The 24,877-nt window shown below is 42.6% G+C and overlaps 1 protein-coding gene across 1 annotated transcript in view; it reads right to left on the bottom strand.

Annotated features, from left to right (window-relative positions):
• The window catches only part of STT3A (STT3 oligosaccharyltransferase complex catalytic subunit A), a 696,810-nt gene that overhangs the window by 310,240 nt on the left and 361,693 nt on the right, over nucleotides 1–24,877 (bottom strand). The window lies entirely within an intron of this gene.

The following is a 24,877-nucleotide window of genomic DNA, read 5'->3' as shown; positions in this document are numbered from 1 at the left end:
CTAAGTGAAGGTGTAATTAAAGTTCATGAAATTAGTATTGGTTCAATCTTTGATGTTAGCCAAAAGTGCTCTTCACAGCACCTGCAATGCACCCAGAACGGATTCTTTCTGCACTTCATAAGAGTTACACAAGAGTTACACATGTTGGTAGCATATCTAATTACAACTGTAAGTTCTTTATCAGACCTGTTGCTCCTACTACTCATGGACTACTATAGCTGTTTTTCTCTCGTCTATTTTTGAAGTGCTGGTAATGGATGATATCATGTGATAAAACCTTGCCATTTCTCTACAATGCTTTGGGGTTCACATTCCCAATGCTTCTCTACTTCAGTACTGCAGTATTTGCAGAATTTCCAATGCAACAGTCTTGTCAAATCATTGTGCCTTTCAGTATACAGGCCCATGGCCATGACGGGCACCCTGCAACAAGATGTGCAACTGTTTCTAATTCTTTTATACAGAACCTGTGTCTGTCTGTTTCTCCTGCATGTTCAGTGGAATTTGTAAACTAATGTGTACATAGTCCACTACTCTGGGCCACCACTAACCTTTCACCTTTTGGTTTCAATTTAACTGTCCTTAACCATTGCTGTGTCAAATCCTGATTGACATGTGGTTGTTCTAGGAGATGGAGAGATCCAGAGCTGAGCCTGAAATTAGTCAATATTGATTAGTGCACTACCCTGGTAAACAAATGTAAATAAAATTAAATCTCTGTACTTGCCATAATATTTATGAGTTTTCCACATTTTTTTCTTTCTCATCTGATCCTTCTTATATATATATATATATATATATATATATATATATATATTTTATTTTTGGTACATTCAGTTGCTGTCTGATTTTTATCTACTTCTGCTGTGATTTCCATTCATACTCGATACCAAAATTATACTGCTAAACAAGAAGTTATATCTTACCATAACTTGGCATCTGTGCTGTTCATCTTCATTCTTCCCCACATCTGGGTCTCGGATCTGACCCTTGGATTTAGCTCGGACACATTTTTCAGACTTGGACCAAACTCTGGAGTGCCTTCCTTTACCAATAATGCACTACATCAACCCCAGAACCTCAGATGGAGTTTGCTGCTTCGCCATTAGTTAACAAGGATAGGATAAAGAGAAAAGGTATAACAGAGCTCAGACTTGGGACACAAATGTCCTGCAATCTTCCTTAGATCCTCTAGAAGCATAAGGCAAGACGACTGTTGGGTGGAAAAGTGAAGAAGAATGAAGATGGACAACACAGATGCCTGTTACGGTAAGACACAACTTCCTAATCTGATGAGGTCCTCTTCATTCTTCCTCACAATTGGGTCAGACTCCCCAGCTACTTGACTCCTGGGTGGCCCTCATGGAAAGATGAGTCAGAAAACCGTCAAGCCAAAAGAAGCCCTTCTAGATGCAATATCCAATTTATAGTGCGCAACAAAGGTGTGACTGTTTGACCATGCAGCTGCTGCACAAATATCATCAATGGAGATCCTGGATGAAAAAGTAGAAGTAGCAGTTATACATCTAGTAGAATGCACTCTTATAGGTCGAAGTAAATCTAGGCCTCTCTGAGAATAAATGAAGGCGATACAGCCAGTACAGTAACCCATTTCACCAGTGTGATTCTTGACACCGCTCAACCTAACTTGTTTGGCAGAAAAGGCTATAAACACTTGGTCTGACTTCCTGTGCTGTTTTGTTCTATGCATACAAAAATCATAGTTTTCTATGAACATCAAGGAGATCTAGAATGTATTCTTCTATGTTAGAAAAATTGGGAAAAAATACTTGTAACTGAAGAGACTGATTAATATTGCTTTCCGTGGCTACTTCAGGCATAAAGAAGGGATTTGTACATAGTGAAACCCTACCTTTATGAAAGATTATGTATGGAGATTTGAAGATAACGCATGTAGTTCAGAAATTCTTTTCGCTGAGGTAATGGCTACTAAAAAGATGGTCTTCCATGACAAAATTTCATGTGACAACTGGCTCGAAAGGTCATTGGGTCAAACTCTGCAGCATGACAGTTAGGCCGCAAGGTCAGAAAGGGTCTTTAGTTGGAGGTCTCAGCAAGAAGATATCTTTCATAAATGCTCTGTATAATCTAAAGGCAGACCAGGAATGAGACTGGCTAACTCTATGAAAATTAGAAACTGCAGCTAGTTGAAACTTAATGGTAGAAAAACTTGCTTCTTCCTTAAACAGGGTACTAAGAAAATGCAAAATATCTGAGACAGGAGTTGAAAAAGGGCCAATATTTTTACTCACACCCCAAACAACAAACATGTTCCACTTACCTTTGTAGACTTTCTTTGCTGAAATCTTTTGTAAGGCTAAGATGATGCTACAGACCAGGGAAGAGAGCATGGACTGTCTCACTATGATTGGAAGTGGAGAAACCATGCGACTGGCTTGACGGCATGAAGATTGTGGTGTTGCAATCCTGACAGAGGAAGTCCTGTCTTTGCTCCAGTATCCATGAAGAATATATTAGATGAGACCAGGGGAAGGGGAACCATATCTGTAGAGGCCAGAAGGGGTCAATAAGGATGACTCAGCTCTTCAGCCTGCTTGCTTTATGAAGGAATTTCAGGATCAGTGGAAGAGGGGGTAGGCATAAAGGAGCCCCAGGGGGGGAGGTCACAGCATCCTTTGGGCACTGCCCCGGTGGGGGGATCAGAGCAAAGAACTTGTTGCACTTGTTGTTGATGGGAAAGGTAAAAAGGTTGCAGCAAGGCTGACCCTAGCAGTTGAAGATCATGTTTGCCACTGACTGACAAGACTACTCATGCAGAATCAGGATAGATCTGCTGTGTTTGTGTCCACCAGCTAGTTGGTTTTCCCGGGAATGTGAGTTGCAACCAGAAAGCAGTCAGAAGATATTGCCATTCCCACACACTCATGGCCTCACTGCACAAAGGATATGAACAGTTTCCTCCTCATTTACTGATGTACCAGACTACAGACATGTTGTTGGTATGAACTGTAATGGTCCCCGAAGGTAGAGCATCCTGAAAGGCTTGCAACATTAGAAGAACTGCTTTCATGTCAAGGACACTGATATGCATCCTGGTCTCCACAGGGAACCACATGCCTTAAGGCCATCTTTCCGTTGGAATGCCCCCCCACACACACACAAACACACCACCTGGGAAGCATCCGTGGTCACTGTGGCTATTGGAGGGGGAAGAGAGAAGGATCTGCCTAAAAAGAGGTCTCTGACTGAAACCACCAATGAATATGATACTTGCAGATTGGTGCCAGTCTGATAGGAACAGATAGAGGTTGGCAGAGTACAGACCACTGAACTGCTAATGTCCACTGAAGGATTTGCATAAAGAACCTTGCCAGAGGAACTAACAAGATCACTACTGACATCAAACCAAGAGCTTAAGACTAGATGTGCAGGAGGGGACGGGTGGGATAATAGTTCCCGGACTTGATTCCTCAGTGTCGCAATGCAGTGACTGGGAAGAGAAGCTATTTAAGTCCTCATGTTTAACTGTGTTCCTATGAATTCCAAGTTCTGCATAGGAGTCAGATTAGACTTGTCCACATTTATGGTGATGCCCACGGAGTGTGAGATCTGAATCAGATGATCTCTAGCTTGCAGAAGTTGATGCATCATGGCAGCGGTGAGGAGCCAATTGTCTAAGTATGAAACACCCAGAATCCTTTGAGTCTCATTGTGAGCTGCTACGACTGCCATGCATTTGGTGAACACCCATGGGGCTGTGGTGAGTCCAAAGGGCAGTGCTCTGAGCTTAAAGCGATTGGCTCCCAGCCGAAAGTGCATGCATCTCCTGGAGCGCCTGTCTATTCTGATATGATAGCACGCATCCTTGAGATCTACTCAACACATCCAATTGTCCTTGCGTAACAGAAGCAGAATGGACTGAACCATAACCATTCATAACCTTGAATTCTTTGCATAAAAGATTCAAACTTCTTAGATCCAGTTATGGGTCTTTGGTCCCCTGTCTTTTTCAGCACCAAAAAAAGTGAGAATAAGTTCCGAATTCTCTTTATTCAGAAGGGACCACTTGGATGACTTTTTTTTTGCAGCAATTTTTGAATTTCTTGAGCTGCCTGCGCCCTCTGACTGGGTGGCACATCAGGGAGCTTCTTCTTGTTGTTTGGAGAGGAGAGGAAAAAAGGAATGTAGTAACCTCTGGATATTACTTTTAGCACTCATGAATTGTTTGTCAAGTGTGTGCAAGCTTCTGGGTGCACGGAAAGGTGATCCCCACCTGCCTCCAGAGATGGACAGCCAGGCAGAGCTTCAGAGGCGCTGATAGGGCTTGTCAGGGAATGCGTTTCTGAAGCCCTGTTTCTGCAGACCCCTCTGCCTCTAGGACGATGTCACAACCATTAAACCCTCCCCATCTGACTATGGAGGAGGGCTCTTCGCACGGGTCCTAGAAAGGCCCCTAGGATTTGCGGAACCACATTTCCTCGTCTCCACACTGATTCCTCACAAAGGACCTCTGAGGCGTGGAAAACTTGATTTCCATGGCAGTAAGGGTCTTCCCATCATTTTCACTGCAGGTCAGTGCATCTCTAACAGAAGGCCCAAACAGTGATGAGCCATCAAAAGGGGCATTAATAAAGGGCAGCTTAAAGGGTTCATCCAGAAGTGACTCCTTACAGATAGGCCTGAAACAGCAGCCAGTGAGGTACCTTCCACTGTATCGGAAATTAGCCTCATCAATGAGTTACAAAGTAAACCACAGGTCAGGAACACGAAGTTCAAAAAATTTCTGCTTTTAATCCACAGACTTAAAATACAGTAAAAAGTTGCTTTTAATCCACAGACTCAAAAATCAGTAAGCGCTTTCATCCAACTCGAACTTCCTCAGACTGAATACTACAGTAAAATACTACTAACTTAAAATACTACTAAAACAAACACATGACCATTTAATTATGATGTAACTTCCTCTTTTTTAAATATGCAACAAAATCAGACCCATCATTCATTCCAGGTGGATAGCATGCATTCAGTTTAATTTGCCAAACATATTCCTTCCACCCGAGCTCATCTTCAGCATCAAATCTATTGTGCACATTTATCACTTTGTCTAACACAATAAACTTGAAATTCACTTGACAACTTGCATTATTTTTATAATGTAGAGAATTAAATACACGCATGTATGAGCATAAATATGCAGTATCTGTAAAAGATGAAAAAAATGCTTTTGGTAAACATTATAAAAATAATGCAAGTTGTCAAGTGAATTTCAAGTTTATTGTGCAGACGAAGTGATAAATGTGCACAATAGATTTGATGCTGAAGATGAGCTTGGGTGGAAGGAATATGTTTGGCAAATTAAACTGAATGCATGCTATCCACCTGGAATGAATGATAGGTCTGATTTTGTTGCATATTTAAAAAAGAGGAAGTTACATCATAATTAAATGGTCATGTGTTTGTTTTAGTAGTGTTTTAAGTTAGCAATATTTTACTATATTATTCAGTATGAGGAAGTCCGAGTTGGATGAAAGCGCTTTCTGATTTTTGAGTCTGTGGATTAAAAGCAACTTTTTACTGTATTTTAAGTCTGTGGATTAAAAGCAGAACTTTTTTGAACTTTGTGTTCCTGACCTGTGGTTTACTTTGAAATTTTATGTTGTTCTAGAGAGGTGCGTTTTTGGTGCTGGTTTTTTACATGGAAGGGCAAGGAAGTTCAAGTTTTTTAACTCTTACCCAAGGAGGTATATTAATGGATACATCTAATGGTTCCATTGTTCTTAATCAAGAAGGAATAATGAAGTGTTATACTGCATCAGCGTTTCCCCTGCTACCAACAAAGGGGGAACTTTTCAGAGATTTGATGAGGCACTTAATGGTTGGTTGGCGCCTCCATCAAATCCGTTTGATGGATTACAATCTAATAACTTTTCAACAATTCCTACTGTTAACTATAGTGAAATGTTTGGGCAGTTAGAAAAAGAGCTGCTTAAATTAAAAAGGTTGCAGTGGGACAATGCTTATTTTGACTGTTGTTTAAAATTACAACGAGTGCCGAAGGGCTTGAGAGTGTCAGTAATGCCAGCTGGGTGTAATTATCCCCCTGAGTTTCTAAACAAATGGGTGGAACTAAATCAACGAACTGGCTTACAATATGTTGAATTGTTGCTGGAGTTTAACAAAAAGAAAATGGAAGATTTAAACAAGAACATTAGAGTAGCTTTCTTTAAGCTGAAAGATTCACTGACTTCTGATAATTTTGAGTCTAAGCTGGGTTTGATTCAAGATAAACTGAATAAAGAGAATGAGGTGTTAAAGAAACGTAAAACTGGTAAATATTTGAGAGATAAAGCAGATTATGAAGTTGTGAATGAAAAAAAGACCAGCTGCAGTTCAAGGCAGAGCTAGTATGTCAGCAATGATGTCAGCAACAAATGAGAGAACTGAAACGGAGGCAGTATCAGTGGGAGAAAATGGCCCAAGAAAATCTAAAAGGTTAGCACACAGAAGTGAAGCTGCTAGTACTTCTAATGAAGAAACAACTGTGACTATTAATACCAAAGAAAAAGACAATAGTTTGTTGGAAAAAGCTAAGCAGGATTTTCAAAACGACAAAATCAGGTGAGGGTTTATCAATGCAATGGGAAAGACAGCAGAATTTGGGCAGAAATAGCAGCAGTTCCTCATAAGAATATGCAGCGGAACAACAAGAGACAATACAACAAGCGCTGAGTCTGCAAGGTACTGTTGATTCTGCTTTTGTTATAGTTAATTTATCTGGCATTACTTTAAATGAAGAATTGTGTCATGTGTTGCAAAAAAGGATGGAACTTTGTACCTGCCAAAAGTGCTGGTAAGTGCAATACCATTAATGCACTTAGGGACTATGTGAGGAAATTAAACTTTAAATGTTTATTTCCTAACAAGGTTCAGGAACCTTTATGTTTTGTTAAGCCTAGTACATATAACCCGCCTTTGAAAAAAAAACTTGAATTGTTCCAAATGTTATTTGAGCAGCAAATTACAGAAATGTTCAATAGTAAACCTGCTTATAAATATTTTAATATGAATCCTGTACAAAGAAATGTTAGATGATTTGTTGAATAATGAAACTGTTTTAGTAACGAAAGCTGATAAGGGTAATGCTTTAGTAGTTTTAGATAGGAATGTATATGTGCAAACTATGAATGAAATGTTGTCAGACCAAGCGTTTTATAGTAAGGTGGTGTTGAAAGAAATTAAAATACAGTATTTGTTCATAGATGGCCAAATTGAAGAATTTTTTGACAGGGCGAATTACGAAGCAAATTAGGGATTTTTTTGGTGGTTCCAGCTCCAAAAATTAGTCATATATTTGGGCAGCCAAAAATCCACAAAAATTTAGATAAACCACCTATACGCCCAATAGTAAGTAGCAGTGGAAGTAAAACAGAAGCACGTGCCATCTATGTAGATGAACACTTACAAAAAATGGTGGTAGACAATGATGCATATATAAAAGACTCCTTTGATTTTAAAAATAAAATAAGGGAGCTAGAAATAGACTAAAATGATTATCTTGTTAAACTTGACATAAGTCATTATATACTGTTATTCCCAACGATGCTGGAATGGAAATATTTAGGTTTGAACATGATACAGTGGGGCTTATAATGGAAATATTAGATTTAATTTTAATCTATAATTTCTTCGAATTTAATGGTGAGCTATATAAACAAACGAATGGTGTACCTATGGGGGCAGCAATGGCCCCGAGCTATGCAAATATTTTTATGCAGGGATGGGAGAGTGTTCATATTTATGAAAGTATATAAAAGTGTAATATGACATTCTACAAACGTTTTATTGATGACGTTTTTCTTGTTTGGAGAGGGGATGGTATTGATCTATTTCTTAAGTATTTAAATGAGGTATGCTCTTGTTTAAAATTTACATTAGCCTGTGACAAATTGAGTATCAACTATTTGGATTTAAATATTTATAAGGAAGATGGGGGTCTATGCACCTCTATATATAAAAAAAGTTTCAAAATAATGCATATAGTACAGTTTTGTACCTACCATAAATGTAGATGTTCGAGTGTACACCCTGCTGCAGTCATCACACTTGGGTTATCCTGTCATCAGGCGGTCCTGCAGTCGGCCGGAATTCCAAAGTCTTGGTCCGGCGTCGGTTGCTGTCGCTTCTTCCCTGACGTCAGTGCGCCAGGGGTATATATTATGCATCCAACGCCATTTTCTTCAATTTTTCTTGCCCCAGATGTCAGGTGCCCCCAAAAAGGTGGTCAGTAATTAGTACCAATTTATGAAGTTTTTAGCACAAACACAAAATCCCTCTAGCTATAAGCAAATACGTCAGGAAGGTTTTGTAGAGATTTAGTCAGTTAGATCAGAGGGGATGGAGGGGGGGGGTAACCTGGACTGTAGCAGGGTGTACACTCGAACATCTACATTTATGGTAGGTACAAAACTGTACTATATTCATCGTGTTACCCTGCTGCAGTCATCACACTTGGGTAGAACCCCGAAGCTAAGGATGGGTGGAGGATTCATAGAGGGTTAGAGGAGGCTAGAAGGCCCTGCAGAACTGCAGTGGTGAAGCCAGCTCTAGTCTTAGAGTAAAGTGGTAAGTGGTAGTGTTTGGTAAAGGTGTGTACTGAACTCCAAGTTGCAGCTTCCAAAATCTCCTTGGTTGGAACCCCCCCTGAGGAAGGCTGTAGATGTAGCTGTTGCCCTGGTAGAGTGGGGCCTAATGGTAGCAGGAACTGGTTTTCCATGATGGGTATAGCAAAAACGAATGAAATGTCCTATCCATTTGGAAATGGTTTGTTTAGATATAGCTTTCCCTTGTGAAGCTGTAGCATAGGATACAAAGAGCTGGTCAGATTTCCTGAAAACCTTAGTTTTATCCATTAGTAATGAAGTTGCCTGTGAATGTCCAAGGAATGCAGGAGTCTTTCTCCTTTGTTCTGTGGATTTAGGAAAAAGGTGGGCAAGTGGATGGTTTGATTTAAAGCCACACTGGAAACCACCTTAGGCATGAAGGAAGGATTAGTACGTAGAGAAGCTCTGTCTTGATGGAAAATGAGGAAAGGTTCCACTGCCATTAGTGCCTGAAGCTCTGAGACTCTTCTAGCTGAAGTGCTAGCAGCAGGGCAGTCTTCCATGATAGAAACTGTAGATCTGCAGAGAAAGCTGGTTCAAAGGGAGGTAGCGTAAGTTTTTCCAGAACAAAATTGAGGTCCCATGTTGGTGTAGGTGCTCTCCTGGGGGGTCTTATGTTTTTTGCCCCTCTGAGGAACTGCCTTAGAAGTGGATGTGAAAATAAGGGTGGATCCGTGTTGTAGTGGGCTGAAATAGCTGATGCATGGATTTTAATGGAAGAAAAGGAAAGTCCTTTGTGCAACATCTCAATTAAATACTGTAGAATTTGAGGCATGTGACACTGAAGTGTGTTTTGGCCATTAGCTTGGTTCCAGGCGCAAAATCTTTTCCATTTGTCCGAGTAGGCCTTCCTGGTGCTGGGCCTCCTAGCTTCCAGAAGAACCTCCATAACTACTTGTGAAAGAGGAGCTGGCTGGATACTTAGTTGATTTGCCATGCAGCCAGATTTAAGTTTTTGAGCTGGCTGTGTAGAATCTGATTGTTTTGCTGTGTGAGCAAATGAGCAATTTGTGGCAAAATCCAAGGTGGGCCTTGGGCCATATTCCTTAATAGTGGGTACCAGTGTTGGCGTGGCCAGTCTGGGGCTATGAGTATCAGTCGTGGTCTCTCCTTTCTGATTTTCAACAGCACCTTTGTGAGTTGAGGCAATGGAGGGAAGGCATATACTGTCAGGTTTTTCCAACTGAATGAGAGTGCGTCCACTTTCCAAGCTTGATGGTGAAGTGTCCTTGTACAAAATTTTGTTAGCTGATAGTTTTGGGGGCTGGCAAACAGGTCTATGTCTGGAAGGCCCCATTTTTGAGTTATCATTGCAAATACTTGTGGATCCAGCTTCCACTCGTGGGGATCCATGATGTTTCTGCTGAGGTCGTCTGCCAATGTGTTCTTTTTTCCTGGCAGGAATTGAGCTTGTAACTGAAATTGGTAAGCCAGTGCTGTGTTCCACAAGGTCATTACTTGTCTGCATAGGGGGTAAGAGTGTGTACCTCCTTGTTTGTTTATGTACCACATTACTGTGGTGTTGTCCGTCCTTATTGTAAGTTGTCCTGGATGTAATAGGTTCTTGAAGGCTGTCAGAGCATTCTGAACAGCTAGCATCTCTTTTTGATTGATGTGCAGATTTCTTTGATCTGCAGTCCATACGCCTTGAACGCACTGTCCTGCCATGTGTGCCCCCCAGGCGTAGTCCGATGCATCTGTTGTCATAGCTTGCCTGGCTGGGGGCAAGGTGAAAGGCTGACCCTTGTTGAGGTGACATGGCTGTGAGCACCATAGAAATTCCTGTTGTAGGCATGGAATGAAAGATATCATTGTGTCCAAGCTGTGGTTGTGTTGAGACCATACACTTTTTAGGTACCACTGTAATTTCCTCATATGCAGCTTTGCAAATGGTATTAGTAGTATGCAAGATGCCATGAAGCCCAAGGCCTGCAGATTTTTTCTTGCAGGGAGTAGGGTCTTTGTTGCCATTGTTTTGAAATATTGAGTCAGTTGTAGTTGTTTGTCTGGCGTCAGATAAGCCTTCTGGGCCGTTGCATTCAAGCTGGCACCCAGGAATGTCATATTTTGTGAGGGTACTAGTTTTGATTTCTTTTCATTTACTGTGTACCCCAGGCAACTTAAAAGATGTTTTACAAAAGCCAGATGTTGTAAGAGGATGTCCTTGCTTTCTGCTTGAATGAGGCAGTTGTCCAGGTATGGGTATATTTGAATTCCTCTGTCTGCAGTATGCAATTACTGGTGGAGGCATTTTGTGAAGACCCTGGGTGCAGTAGATAAGCCAAAGGGCAGTGCAGAGAATTGGTAATGGGTTGAACCTGCAATGAAAGGGAGGTATCTTCTGCAACTTTGTCTGATAGGGACATGCAGGTATGCCTCCTTGAGGTCCAACGTTACTAGCCATGCTTTCTTGCCCAACATGGAAAGAAGCTGCTGTAGTGTTAGCATCTTGAATTTGGGTACTTGTAAGAAGGTGTTTAGAATTGAAAGGTCCAGAATTGGTCTCCAGGCATTGTCCTTTCTGGGGACTAGAAAGAGTCTTGAGTAAAATCCTTGACCTTGCTCTCGTGTAGGTACCAGTTGAATGGCTCTCATATCCATGAGAGCTGTAATTTGTTTTTGTGCCTCTGCCCATTGATTTTGTGGCAGGTTTGGCATTCCTCTTTTCATTGGCAAGGTGTGGAAATGGAATCTGTATCCTCGTGAAATTATGTCTAGGGCCCATTTTTCCTTTGTGACAATGTGCCAGTTGTCTGAAAAAAGTGCGAGTTTTCCTCCCAAGGGAGCTGCCAAGAGACTGCTGCTTGGCCAGATGAGGTGCAAGTCATTGAGTTTGCCTTCTGGTGGATTGGGGCCTGTCTTCTCCTCCCTTCTGTGTTGCAGTGCCCCATTGTCGAGGTTTGCATTGGGCTTGTGGTTGTCCTCTGCCTCTTGGACGTCTGTATTTACCCCTCTGTAGTCTGTCGGTAGCTGGAAAGGACCAATTTTTAGTTGGCCAATTTCTGCTGAAGCAAGGGGGCTGTACCTGTAGAAAATCTTTGACTGCATAGATTTTGCCTTATCCTCCATTTTCTTTAAGACTTCTTCTGCCTTAACTCCAAATAGAACACCCTGCTGTAAGGGAGCATCTAGAAGCTTTGCTTTAACATGATCAGGCAGAGTTTGTTCCTTTAACCAAGCATGTCTACGTATAACAGACCCAGTGACAGCTGCTCTGCAGGAAGCCTCCAAAGAATCAAAACCACATTGTAAAGTACGTTTGCCCACCTGTTCAGCTGCATGCAACAGATCTTGCATTTCTTTCAATTCAGACTGTTGAGGGAGTGTGCTCATTTTTTGTTTTAGCTGAGACATGAGAAATTGCTGATATTTTAGCATGTGAAATTGGCAATTTAGTGCTCTCATAGCTAGAGTGGCTGAGGTGTAAACCTTTTTCCCCCACCTGTTTAGTGCTCTGGAGTCCCTTTCAGAGGGTACAGGATTTTTTGCCATAGAATCTTTAACCCCTTTGGGACCCTGGGAGATGGTCTCTGGATCAGCAACAGGACTTTTATAAAGGAATTTGTGTGAAACAGGCACTCTATAGTATCTGTCTGGTTTGGCTGGAGCAGGAGGCAGAGAATCTGGGTTCAAACTAGATTCTAAGTAAACATCATCCACAATGTCTAAAACTGGGGGGATGGCAAGTGGTCTGTGCTGGGGGAGTAAAATAAACTCTCTGTGCCTTTTCTTTGAGTCAGAGTAGTCCTGACCTTCCCAGTGAAAATGTTCCCTCATAGTGTGTAAAGTTTCCCCAAAGGAGTAGTCTTCAGGAGGAGAAGCTGAGGGAATAGAATCCTCAGCATCAGAATCTTCATAAGGGGAGAAGGAGTAAACCTGGTCCTCAGAGGAACCTGAGGAAATAGACACTTGATCAGAGGAGGCATAATCTTCCTCTTGTCTAGGCCTTTTGTCAGGTGGGGATTGGGAACCCCTGATTAAAGAGATCAAATCTTCAGCCATTTTAAGCATCTGCTTCTTAGGCATGGGGCCTCGAACTGGAGACTGCAGTGCAGTCTATTTAGGTTTAATAGGAGTCTTAAGCTTAGGATACGCTTTTATGGTAAGTGTCGTCGGTCTGAAGACGCCTTCAGAAACCGAAGGTGTTTCTGCAGCACCGACATCTCTTTCTGCAGAGTCGTCGGTAGGGGCTGAACAAAATGGCTGCGTCGGCCTTGCGCTCTCCGCCAAAAGCTCTGAAGCGGTCTCGGGTTCCAAATCTGCGGTAGTCAGGGGCTGCGTCGGAGCCTCACTGAAGACCGGTGAACCGGAGACCGGTCCAGCCGAAGCCTCGGAGTCTGGCTTGGGCCTAGGCTGCCTGTCCTTATCCTTGCGTTTTTTGTGCACGCCGGTAGTCGGTTGCTCCGACGGCATTGTGTAGTTAAATTTTCTACCGAAATAGTGTTGTGCAAAATCAAAGCGTCTTTTTATAGTACGCTTATTAAACCTAGCACAAAAACGACAACCAGTGACGTCGTGGTCTGGGCCTAGGCAAGGTATGCAGTAAGAGTGAAAATCCTTATGAGGTATTTGCTTCCCACAAGAAATACAATTATTAACTTTTTCTGACATCGGTCTGAGGCAAGAAAAGTTTCCCCAAAGGGGTACTTAGCTTTATTGAAGACTTTGGATCTGAAATTCGACTTCGAAAATCTCAGGAGTCGGCCGACCGGCACTTGCGAACTGCTTCTGCTTCGGGCACCACGTGGCAAGAAAGACTGGAGAAAATGGCGTCGGATGCATTATATATACCCCTGGCGCACTGACGTCAGGGAAGAAGTGACAGCAACCGACGCCAGACCAAGACTTTGGAATTCCGGCCGACTGCGGGACCGCCTGACGACAGGATAACCCAAGTGCGATGACTGCAACAGGGTAACACGATGAACATCCGCATTACAATAGTTTACATCTAAACAAAACTAAAAATAATATAGTTAAGAGTCCAATGAAAAGTGTTGATAGGTTAACTGACAAGGAAAGTGATTTTGTCAGAGAAAGTGAGGCTTTATTTTGTGAGTAGAGGGTATCCTAAGAAAGTAGTAGCAGAAGCTCTAGAAGAAAGTTGATGTAACAGACACAAGCTAAAAGTGTCTGAAAATGTTAATAAAAACAAACTTGACTTTGTGATGTCAATGCAGATAGAAAACAGCATAGATACTTTTTCCATTAAAAATATTGCTATTAATAACTGGAAATTATTTAATTCAGATGCAGAGATGATGAAAGTTGTAGGAGATAGACCATTATTTGTACAGAAAAAGAGACGAAGTTTTAAAAATTTATTTCAAGGCAGATTAACCCCCCCATTTCTCTACCCACACAGAATAGGGTTATTAATACAGGAATGTATAAGTGTTTAAATTGTAATATGTGTAACACCTTGATGACAGATGTTAAACAACTAATAGTGGGAGGGCATGTGATAAACAATACAAGGAAAATATAGCTACAAATCGAGATTTATTGTTTATTTAGGCATATGTATATCCTGCAATTCATTTTATGTGGGGCGGACAACTAGAGAATTAAATAGACACATTTATGAGCATAAATATGCAGTATCTGTGAAAGATGAAAAAAAATGCTTTTGGTAAACATTATAAAAATAATGCAAGTTGTCAAGTGAATTTCAAGTTTATTGTGTAGACGAAGTGATAAATGTGCTCAATAGATTTGATGCTGAAGATGAGCTCGGGTGGAAGGAATATGTTTGGCAAATTAAACTGAATGCGTGCTATCCACCTGGAATGAATGATCGTCTGATTTTGTTGCATATTTAAAAAAAGAGGAAGTTACATCATAATTAAATGGTCATGTGTTTGTTTTAGTAGTATTTTAAGTTAGCAGTATTTTACTATATTATTCAGTCTGAGGATGTCAGAGTTGGATGAAAGCGCTTACTGATTTTTGAGTCTGTGGATTAAAAGCAACTTTTGACTGTATTTTAAGTCTGTGGATTAAAAGCAGAAATTTTTTGAACTTCGTGTTCCTGACCTGAGGTTTACTTTGAAATTTGACGTTGTTCTAGAGAGGTGCATTTTTGGTGCGATCAAGGAGTTAGCAATGGATGACAGAGGGGCCAGCTTGGGAGAAATTTTAAGCTCATCCATAGGCATGGACTCAGTGACAGAAGCTGAGAGCTCCTTGATTAGCTCTCTCTGAAGTCGGGTAAAATGAGCTAGATAATTTAACGACCGGAGCACAAAAGTGGCGTGGACATAAATGTGTTTTCCGAACCTGTCCAACTCTCTAGACTCCTTGTTAGATGGATGGACACTGGCACTCTCCTCTGCCAGTTCTTAGTGGCCACCACCACCACAATGGCACCAACTACAGAACCCTTACTCCAGTGTTTCCTGTCACATTGTGGGACCAGAAGCCTATCGGGGCATTTAGGAATGGGCTTGATGGTATCCAGTTCCTTACATGCCCGGCAGAAAACCAGATCAAAGAGGTCATCCACCCTTCTGCTTCAGGATCTCTAGAATGTCTCTGAAGGAGACATCATCACGTGGGGATCGAGGGGATCCTTCTCCCTCATCAAAGTCAGTGTCTTTGATTAATGACTCCATTGGGGAGTCTATGTGCCTCTTTTTCCACGTCTTCTTCCAGGGACTTCTTCTGCAGGGTACTCGGGAAAAGTATCAGAAGAGGAGGATCCTTCCTGGTCAGGAAGATCTTGGAGACTGCTTGGAGCAGGCTGGCTCAGAACAGAATGAGTAGGCTCAAGACCATGACCCAAGGGGGATACAAGGCTAGGATGTAGGACGTGTGATGACAGTTCTCCACTACAGGAGAATACCCTATCCACTAGCTGGAAAGCAGATGGACCTGAAGAAGTCCTCTCAGCCTCCCTCGGAGCTGAAGCAATGAAGGGAAGATGGTCAAGAATCACTCCGGATTCATGGTCTCCAAAAGGGAATCAGACCCAACCTGTCAAGGCAGGGGAAGAGACGGCTGCAACAAAGAAAAAGCCAGCCCCATTCTGCTGTACCTGGTGCCGACGTCTCTGGTCCAAGATCTGCTCCAATCCAAAAGAATAGGAACAGGGCTGACTGGGGTCATCATCGGAGTCTAGGAAGGGGGGTTTTCTATGGCCCTGAATCTGACCCTCTTGGGAGTCTTGAAACCTGTAACTTCAAAGGTGAGATTCAGATTGGAGAAGGAGCTCTGATGGTATGGGCCAGATAGCTCAATGACCTAACGGGGAAAGAGCTGACACTACCGCCATCTGAATCTGGGCCTTGAGGAACTTCCTCATCATCCAGTCCATGTCTGCCTCGGACCAGCTTCTACAGGTTCTGGAAGAAGCTGATGAGGGAGGTCTGGAATGCTTCAAATTAGGTGAAGGAGACTTTCCTAAACGGGTTGGGGACTTGCTCCGTGCTCTCAGATCCGGAGCCCTAGGATCTGATGCCTGAGCCAAGGAAAGAGGAGGTGACAGTGTAATTACCTCTGTCGGATCAAAGGAGGCCTGTGGATCCAATAAGGAGGTAGTTTTCTTTGGATCTGTGGATGTTGAATCTGAAATTTTCTTTGACTTAGTTTTTGTCTCCAAGAGATCTCTTGGGGAAGTAGAGAGAGATCTCTTTTTAGCCTCCTTAGAAGAAGATAAAATAACAGCCTCTTTAATAAAACAACAGAAACAGGTTGTTTTATTAAAGAAGCTGTTTTATTAAAGAAGCTGGCATTTTATCTATCAGCCTGGTGGTTCAGTGCTTTTTATTTGGATTTCTGTGGTTTAGCAAACTGGACCTTTGGTAAGGAGAACTGTGTGTGCTATCATCTATTCCTTACAAGAAGAGGATGAAGCCATGGTGGGGCTCTAAGCTTCAAAAGCAGAAGGAAGGAAACTCCTTAATATAAGCTTGTAGCATCTGTCTGAGAGCGCACGCAGGTTAAAGGATGCACAAATGTCACAGGAAGCCTTAAGGTGATCAGCACCTACACAGTAGACGCACTCCTTGTGGGCATCTTGGTTGGGGATCTTATGCCCACAAGAAATACATTGCTTGAACCCCAGAGAAGATTGGTCAGCCATAACTCGTCAGGAAAAGACAAGGTAATAGAACTGGCCGTAAAGCCGGTTTAGTACTGCACTCACCAAGAAAGTACAGTTGTGTATACTTATCATAAATGTAGATGTTCAAGTGTATTCACTGTTGCAGTCATCACACTTGAGTTATCCTGCCAGGGTTAGCCCTCAGTCGGCCCGAATACCAGAAACTTAGTATTTCTGCAATGGTTGCTGCTGCTCCGGGACTGACTTCACATCGTCAGTGGTAAAAAATCAGGCAGCCGACGCCATTACATCAGTTTTTCTTGTCCCAACTGTCAGGAGCCCCCAAATAGGGAGCTAGGTTATGGTGGAAGAACACCACCAGTAGAAACTAAATACCAAAAATTCCCTGTAAGGAGAGAGGGAGAGAGGGAGAGAGAGAGAGACACAAGGGTGATAGAGGGTGAGAAACAAGGACTGCAACAGTGAATACTCTCAAACTTCTACATTTATGGTAAGTGTACACAACTGTACTATGTTCTTCATGTTTCATTGTTGCAGTCATCACACTTGGGTTGATTCCCAAAGCTGAAGAAAAGGGTGGAGGCAGTCAAGAAGAAAAGGGTGGAGGCAGTCAAGAAGACTGGGGGCTGGCTAGGATGTCCTGCAAGACTGCGGTGGCAAAGCCTGCCCTGGATTTGGAGAAGATAGGCAGGTGGTAATGCTTGGTGAAGGTATGAACAGAAGTCCATGTTGCAGCCTCCAGGATGTCTCTGGTGGGGACCCCTCTGAGAAAAACTGCAGAGGTGGAGGTTGCCCTGGTGGAATGCGTCCTGATCCCCTTTGGGGGCAGTTCCCCGTGCTGTTTGTAGCAGATATGGATGTAGTGTGCTATCCATTTGAAGACTGCTTGTTTGGATATGGCCTTGCCCTCTGCCCCTGCTGTGAAGCGGACTAGAAATTGGTAAGTTTTTCTAAAAGATTTAGCCCCATCCAGATAGAATCTGTGCTGTCTGTGCACATCTAGAGAGTGCAGAATCCTTTCCCCCTTGTTTTGTAGGTTAGGGAAAAAGGTGGGCAAATGAATGGACTGATTGAGAGCCACACTGGACACCACTTTAGGCATGAAGGATGGGTTAGTCCCGAGGGAGACCCTGTCAGCATGGAAAATGATGAAGGGCTCTACAGCCATGTGTGCTTGTAGCTCTGAAACTCTTCTAGCTGAAGTGATGGCCAAAAACAAGGCTGTTTTCCAAGAGAGGAATTTTAACTCTGCTGACGCTGCGGGCTCAACGGGGGTAGGGTGAGCTTTTCCAACACAACGTTAAGGTCCTAAGCTGGGGTAGGAGCTTTTTCTGGGTGGCCTTAAGTTGTTAGCCCCTCTTAGGAACTGTTTGATGAGAGGGTGTGAGAAGAGAGGTGGCTCTGTGCTGTAATGAGCAAAGATGGCAGAGGCATGAATTTTAATAGAAGAGAAGGATAGACCCTGTGTAGTAGGTCTGCTAGGTAATCCAGGATGAGAGGAAGGGAGGGATGTGCTGTTTTGGCTCCCTTAGCCTGGATCCAGGTGCAAAACCTTTTCCACTTGTTAGCATAGGATATTCTAGTGCTGGGGCATCTGGCCTCACGTATAACATCCAGGACTTGTTTGCTTAGGCTGGCAGCTTGAGGATAGGTCAAGGAATAAGCCAGGCTGCCAGGTTTAGGGTCTGCAATTGTGGCTGCATGAATTCTCCATTCTTCTGGGTCAGCAGTGTTGGGATCTGAGGTTGGTGCCATGGTGGCAGGGGTGACAGGCTGCGCAGCAGTGGATAACAGTGCTGGCGTGGCCAGTCTGGGGCAATCAAGACTGCCCTTGGGTTTTCCTCCCATATTTTGAGCAGTACCCTTGAAATGAGTGGTAGAGGGGGAAATGCATAGATAGAGAGGTTTACCCATTGGAAGGACAGAGCATCCACTTTCCAGGCCTTACTGTGAGGTTCCCTGGTGCAGAATTTGCTGAGCTGATGATTGGAGTGGGAGGCAAAGAGGTCCACCTTCGGGGTGCCCCATTTCTGGGTTACAAGGTTGAAGGTTCTGTGGTCAAGCTGCCACTTGTGTGGGTCTAGCAGGTTCCTCCTTAAGTTGTCTACCAGAGAGTTTAGGGAGCCTGGCAGGAATTGTGTTAGCAGGTGTATTTGCAGGGCTGAGGCCGTGGGCAAAGAGTTATGGCGAGCCTGCAGAGAGGATAAGAGTGAGTTCCTCCCTGTTTCTTGATGTACCACATCACTGTGGTGTTGTCTGTTTTGATCACTAGAGGCCCGGGAGAGAGGTGGGGTCTGAAAGCTGTCAGGGTGTGCTGAACAGCTAGCATCTCTTTTTGGTTAATGTGCAGATGCATTTGATTTGGGCTCTAATGGCCCTGAATGCACCTGCCGTCCAGGTGTGCACCCCGGACATAGTCTGATGCGTCTGTGGTGAGTGTCTGGGCGGCATGGGGTTGTGAGAAGGGAAGTTCCTTGCTGTGGTTGCATGCTGCTTCCCACCAAAGAAAATCTTTCCTTAGACAGGGTAGCACAGGTATGACAGTTTCCAGGTCTTGAGACTGTTGACACCAAAGGCTTTTTAGTTACCACTGTAGTTTCCTCATACATAGTTTGTTATATGGAATGAGAAGAATGCAGGAGTCTATGAACCCTAGCGCTTCCAGGATTTTCCTTGCAGATGACTGGGTTCTGGTGGCTAGTTGAGAGAAGTAGCCCGTCAGGTAGGCTTGTTTTTCTGGAGTAAGGAATGCCATCTGGGATTCTGTGTCCAGGCTTGCTCTCAGGAATACAATTTTGTGTGGGGGACTAGTTTTGAATTCTTTTCATTGCTAGTATACCCCAGAGAGGTCAGTAGGTCCTTTACATAGGTCAGGTGCTGTAACAGCTTTTCCTGACTCTCTGCCTGAATCAGGCAATCATCTAAGTAGAGGTAAATTTGAATACTTCTTTGTCTGCAAAAAGCAACAGCTGGAGCCAGGCATTCTGTGAAAATTTTAGGAGCAGTGGATAAGCCAAAGGGAAGTGCAGAGAACTGAAAGTGCATAGATCCTGCCCCTGAAACGTAGATATTTCCTGCAAGATTCCCTGATTGGGATGTGTAGGCAGGCTTCTTTTAGGTTTAGAGTAGCTAATCAAGCATCCTTGGAAAGCATAGGAAGAAGCTGCTGGAGGGTGAGCATTCTGAATTTTGGTATCACCAGAAAGGTGTTTAGAATGGATAGAGCAAGGATTGGGCGCCAGGTGCCCTCTTTTTTGGGTACCAGAAGAGTCTGGAATGGAAACCTTGGCCTATCTGGTCTGCAGGAACATACTATATTGCCCTCATGGAGAGCAGGGAAAGGACTTGCTTTTTGGCCTATGCCCAGTGGTTAGGAGGAAGATCTGGGAACACTTTTGGGGTTTGGCAGTGTGTGGAAATAAAATTTGTATCCCTGGGACACTATGTTGAGGACCCACTGGTCATTGGTAATAAAGGCCCAGTTGTCTGCAGGGAATGAGAGTTTTCCTCCTAGGGGTGGAGGTGTAAAGTCATTGTGAGTTCTTACCGTAAGGGGTGGCTTAGAACTCCCTGTTTTTGAAGTGGAGGAACTCCATTGCTTAGATCTCTGCATGGGACTGCTATCTGGGGGGCCTGCTTCCCCTGGTTCTGGGCTGAGCTGGCCTGAAGGGGGCTGGAAAGGACCAGTGCTTAGAGGGGCAATGCCTACTGAACCTCAGAGGCTGGACCTGTAAAAAGTCTTTAACTGTCTGCATAGATTTAGTTTTTGCATCCATCTTTTTTAAGACCTCTTCTGCCTTGGTGCCAAACAAATTGTCTGTTCAATGGTGTGTCCAATAATTTTGATTTGACATGGTCTGGCAAGGTCTGGTCCTTAGGCCAAGCATACCTTCCAAGGACAGAACCAGTGACTGCTTCCCTGCAAGATGCTTCTAGGGCGTCAAAGCCACACTGCAAGGTGTGCTTAGTAACTAGGCTTGCAGAATGCATAGGTTCTTGTAATTCTTTATTTTCTGCACAAGCAGGAAAGGAAGATATTTTTTTGTCTGAGGAGTTCCATGGTATGCTGCTATTTCATTCCATGTGGAACTGAAAATTTAGTGCTCTAATACCAAGAGTTGCAGAGGTGTATACTTTTTTTACCCCATCTGTCTAAAGCTCGGGAATCCCTGTCTTTGGTGGGATTCTTAGCTGAGGTTTCTTTAATTCCTTTTGGTCCTCAGGAGATGACCTCTGGGTCAGCAGTAGGATTTTTGAAAAGGAATTTGTGAGAGTCAGGGACTCTGTAGTACCTGTCAGGTTTCCTGGGAGCAGGAGGAAGGGTGTCAGGAGTCAAACTGGATTCCATAGAAACATCATCCAACATCCAGGACAGGAGGAATGGCTAAGTAAATCTAAGAATTCCCAGAGTCTCTTTTTTGACCGAGGATAGTCCTGACATTCCCATTGGAAATGTTCCCTTAAAGTATGTAGGGTTTCACCACATGGAAAATCCTCAGGAGGAGAGGCAGAAGGAATGTATTCCTCTGCATCCGAATCATCATAAGCAGAGAGGGGTTGCATGTCTTCATATTCAGAAACCTCAGAGTCATTGAGACTCCTGTTCAGATACAACTACTGGGGACAAGTCTCTTTCTTTTGGAAGGGGTAGTCTGGCTTCCCCCAATAAGCATAATAAGGTCTTCCGCCATTTTAAGCATTTCAGATTGAGGCATGGAAGCACGTGCCTGAGCTTGGGTCATCATTTTTTTAGGCGTAGTTCGTACCCTGGGCCTTAGAAATTCGGTAGTTTTAGAAAGAACTGAAGATGTGAAAGAAGTCAGTTTGTGTTGAGTATCCGTATTGCGAAGAACTTCCTTGGAAGCCGGTGCCTGCTCAGCGGCTCCGGTCCCATCCAAGGTAGAGACATCCACAGGATCCTTAGTCGAAGAAGAGTCTCGCAGCATACCGGACTCCAAACAGGTCTTGGTAGCAGCCTGCGAATCACAGAAGTGGGCATCAGGGGCTGCAAAAGCACCTCACTGAGGACAGGAGAAGTGACGACTAGTTTAAAGGAAGCGTCGGCAGTTTTGGACCTGTGCGGTTTGTCTCTGACTTTATCCTTACATATTTTTCGGAAGATCGGTAGTCGGATGGCTTACCGAAGCCATATTGGAATAAGAGGACTGAGAGCGAAAATATTTAGCTGCAATAAGGGCCTGACGACGTACAGTTCTGTAGTTTAACAAAGCATAAAAGTGACAGCAAGTGACGTTGTGGTCTGGGCCTAAACAGGTGACGCAGTAAGAATGGAAGTCTCGATGTGGTATTTGCTTTCCACAAGCGAGACAATTGTTAACTTTTTCTGACATTGGTTAGAGCAAGAAAAAAGGACCTCCAAATAGGTACTTAACTTTAGAAGATTTAAACTTCAATTTGGAAATGAAAACTCAAGTAGTGGCCGGTAGCGGCCGACCAGCACTCGTGCAAACTGCTTCTGCTTCGGGCTCCTCGGCAAGAAAGACTGATGTAATGGCGCTGGCTGCCTGATTTTATACCACTGACAACCTGACGTCAGTCCTGAAGTGACAGCAACCTATGCAGAAATACTAAGCCTCTGGTATTTGGGCCGACTGAGGGCTACCCCTGGCAAAATAACCCAAGTGTGATGACTGCAACAGTGAAACACTAAGCCTAAACTTCCACTACAAAAACTATTGCTGATTTTTTTTTTTTTTTACACTAGAAAGTTTTAAGATCGTAAACTATATCAGACCTACTAAAATGTGCACAATGACGGGTCTATATCATATGAGCAAATTGCACAAATTGTGAATGCTCATAATATAGAACGTACCAGACCTCAAAGTGCTTTTTCTGAGATCGCAGTGCAGTGAAGAATGAGATATTTGCCCTTTCCTCACTGTAGTGTGATCTCGGGGTTGGAATATATATTTAGCGGGGGTGTGGGGGGCACAGCCCCCCACAATAGGAAGTACGAGGTCCGGTACGTTCGATATTATGAGCGTTCGTAACTTGTGCAATTCGCTCATATGATATAGACCCCCAAGACGACGACTACTTATCTAGAGAGTCCTATGAAGGGAAAGATGCAAACAGGGAACACAGGAAGCAAATGTCAATGAAGGAGGAGAAAGGTAAGAAATATCAATGGCAGAAGGTATTGAAAATGTTTTGTACTTATCTAGCCAAAGAGCAGCTCAACAGCACAGATCTGCATCCAATCACTGAAGTGGCAAAGGAGTTCTGAGGTTGGTGTAGTACATCATGACTAAAGGGAGGAACTCGAGAGTTGGATCCAAGTCTGAAAAATGTGGCAGAAACAAATCTGAGGGTTGGATCAGAGACCCAGTTGAGAGGAAGAATGAAGCGGACAACATCATATCGGTGTAGATAAGTCATCTTAGATTTCTCCTCATGTTTTAAAACTTTTACTGTTTGGATCTGATGAGGTCAGCATATATGTATGCAGTCCCACAACTGTAAATCTATACAAGTAATCAATTTCGAGGAGGACCATACCTCCTTTAGAACGAGGAATATATAATCTTGGTATACAGTAATTTTTACATATCACTTGATAAGCACGATGCATTGTTTTCCTGCCCAACAGATCCAATACCTTTTGGGACCAGACAACAAAAATGTAAGTTAGAACAGGAATGACAAATTGTTTACAGCCTGGATTTTATTCCTAGATGTCAAGGCAGTTTTCAATATTAGTTTTCGTCTCCTGAAGTATCCCATACTGAGGTTTATTCAAATTTACTCATGTTTTATTGCCGATCCTTAATAGAGTCCCATATATTTATACACTGCCCTCTGGTCAGTTTTCTTTATATCACATTCAAGTCCACACTGATATTTACTTGGTGCTATAGCTTTCCTGCTTTAAACATTGCTTTTGCACATTTATCATGACCAAATGGTGATCTTACATCATCTGAGAAAGTTTAACCACTTGCAGTTGTGCTTTCAACTCCTCATCTGACAAACTATACTGTTTTAAGTCATCCACAAAATGTACAAGTCTTTACACAATATTGTTTTCTGGAAGCCAAGTTGTAACCATGACCTAATCTGTAAGGAAACATCTTAAAATGTTAAGGGCAAGACAAAACAGAAGCAGTGGCAGTGAATCACTCAGGAATATTCCCACTTTGAATTTTTATCCCTGGAATAATAATTTGCAACTTCTCATGGCTTAATTGCAAAATGGTTTGCCACTGTTTCATGGTCAGTATAATGTAACTGATCAAAGTATGGTGCATCTTATACCTCTGTAAGCATTTCTTTGTCCATGAATGTGGAATGCTGTCAAATGTTTTTTTTTGTAATCTAGCCATACCATACTTAGATTCTTCCCCTTTTTACAATTTTCCATTATAACTTTATTTAGTAACACATGATCATTTGTTTCATGACTTTATTTTGTTACTCTTTTGTTCTATTGTCATAATGGAGTTTTTTTTTTTAATGGTTATCAACTCTGTCTGCATCAATTCTAGTACATAGCTTGCATATGGTTAGATGTCAAGTTACTGGTGTATAGTTTTTAGTTTGGCTTGCAGGTTCACTCCTAAAGCAAATTATCACTTTCCTGTTGCTAACCAGGTTGGTGTCAGTTCGGGTTGTGTATTAAAGTAATTTTTACTCTGGCCTAAATCTTTGTATAAAGAAGCTAATACTTTAGCCAAAAACTAGATACTGTGTCTGGGCCTGGGGTTTTCCAATTAAGAACTTTTACATTTTGTTTAGATTTCCCTGGTGGTTACTTCATCTCACTTCATATCCTCTACATTAGAATGCTTTACTGGTATCTTATTTTTTTCTATCCATTCAGCATCTTCATTACGTTACACATAACTATTTCTCTAAAATGGGTCTATTTCTTTTTTGGTGATGTTTCTATTCCTTTTGCTTTGTTTCCCAATTCACTATGTAACATTTTTATGTCATCAATGAGTCGCTTATTTTGTACATTTTCTTTATACTTATCTGCATATCTTTTACGTTTTTCTGACTGTGCAGACATTTTTAGTTTATTTGCAATAGTGAATAATAAATCCTGGTCTGTCTGATACTGTGCATTGCTTTTACCAAGTCTACCTATGTATTGTTGATAATCTGTTCCCTCTTCTACATTCTTCTAATAGTGATACTTTTTTGT

The sequence above is a fragment of the Protopterus annectens genome, chromosome 6.part0 (genome assembly GCF_019279795.1).
Source record: "Protopterus annectens isolate FY-2018-M chromosome 6.part0, PAN1.0, whole genome shotgun sequence".
NCBI classification, from domain to species: Eukaryota; Metazoa; Chordata; order Ceratodontiformes; family Protopteridae; genus Protopterus; species Protopterus annectens.
This window is presented reverse-complemented; position numbering and strand designations above follow the sequence as displayed.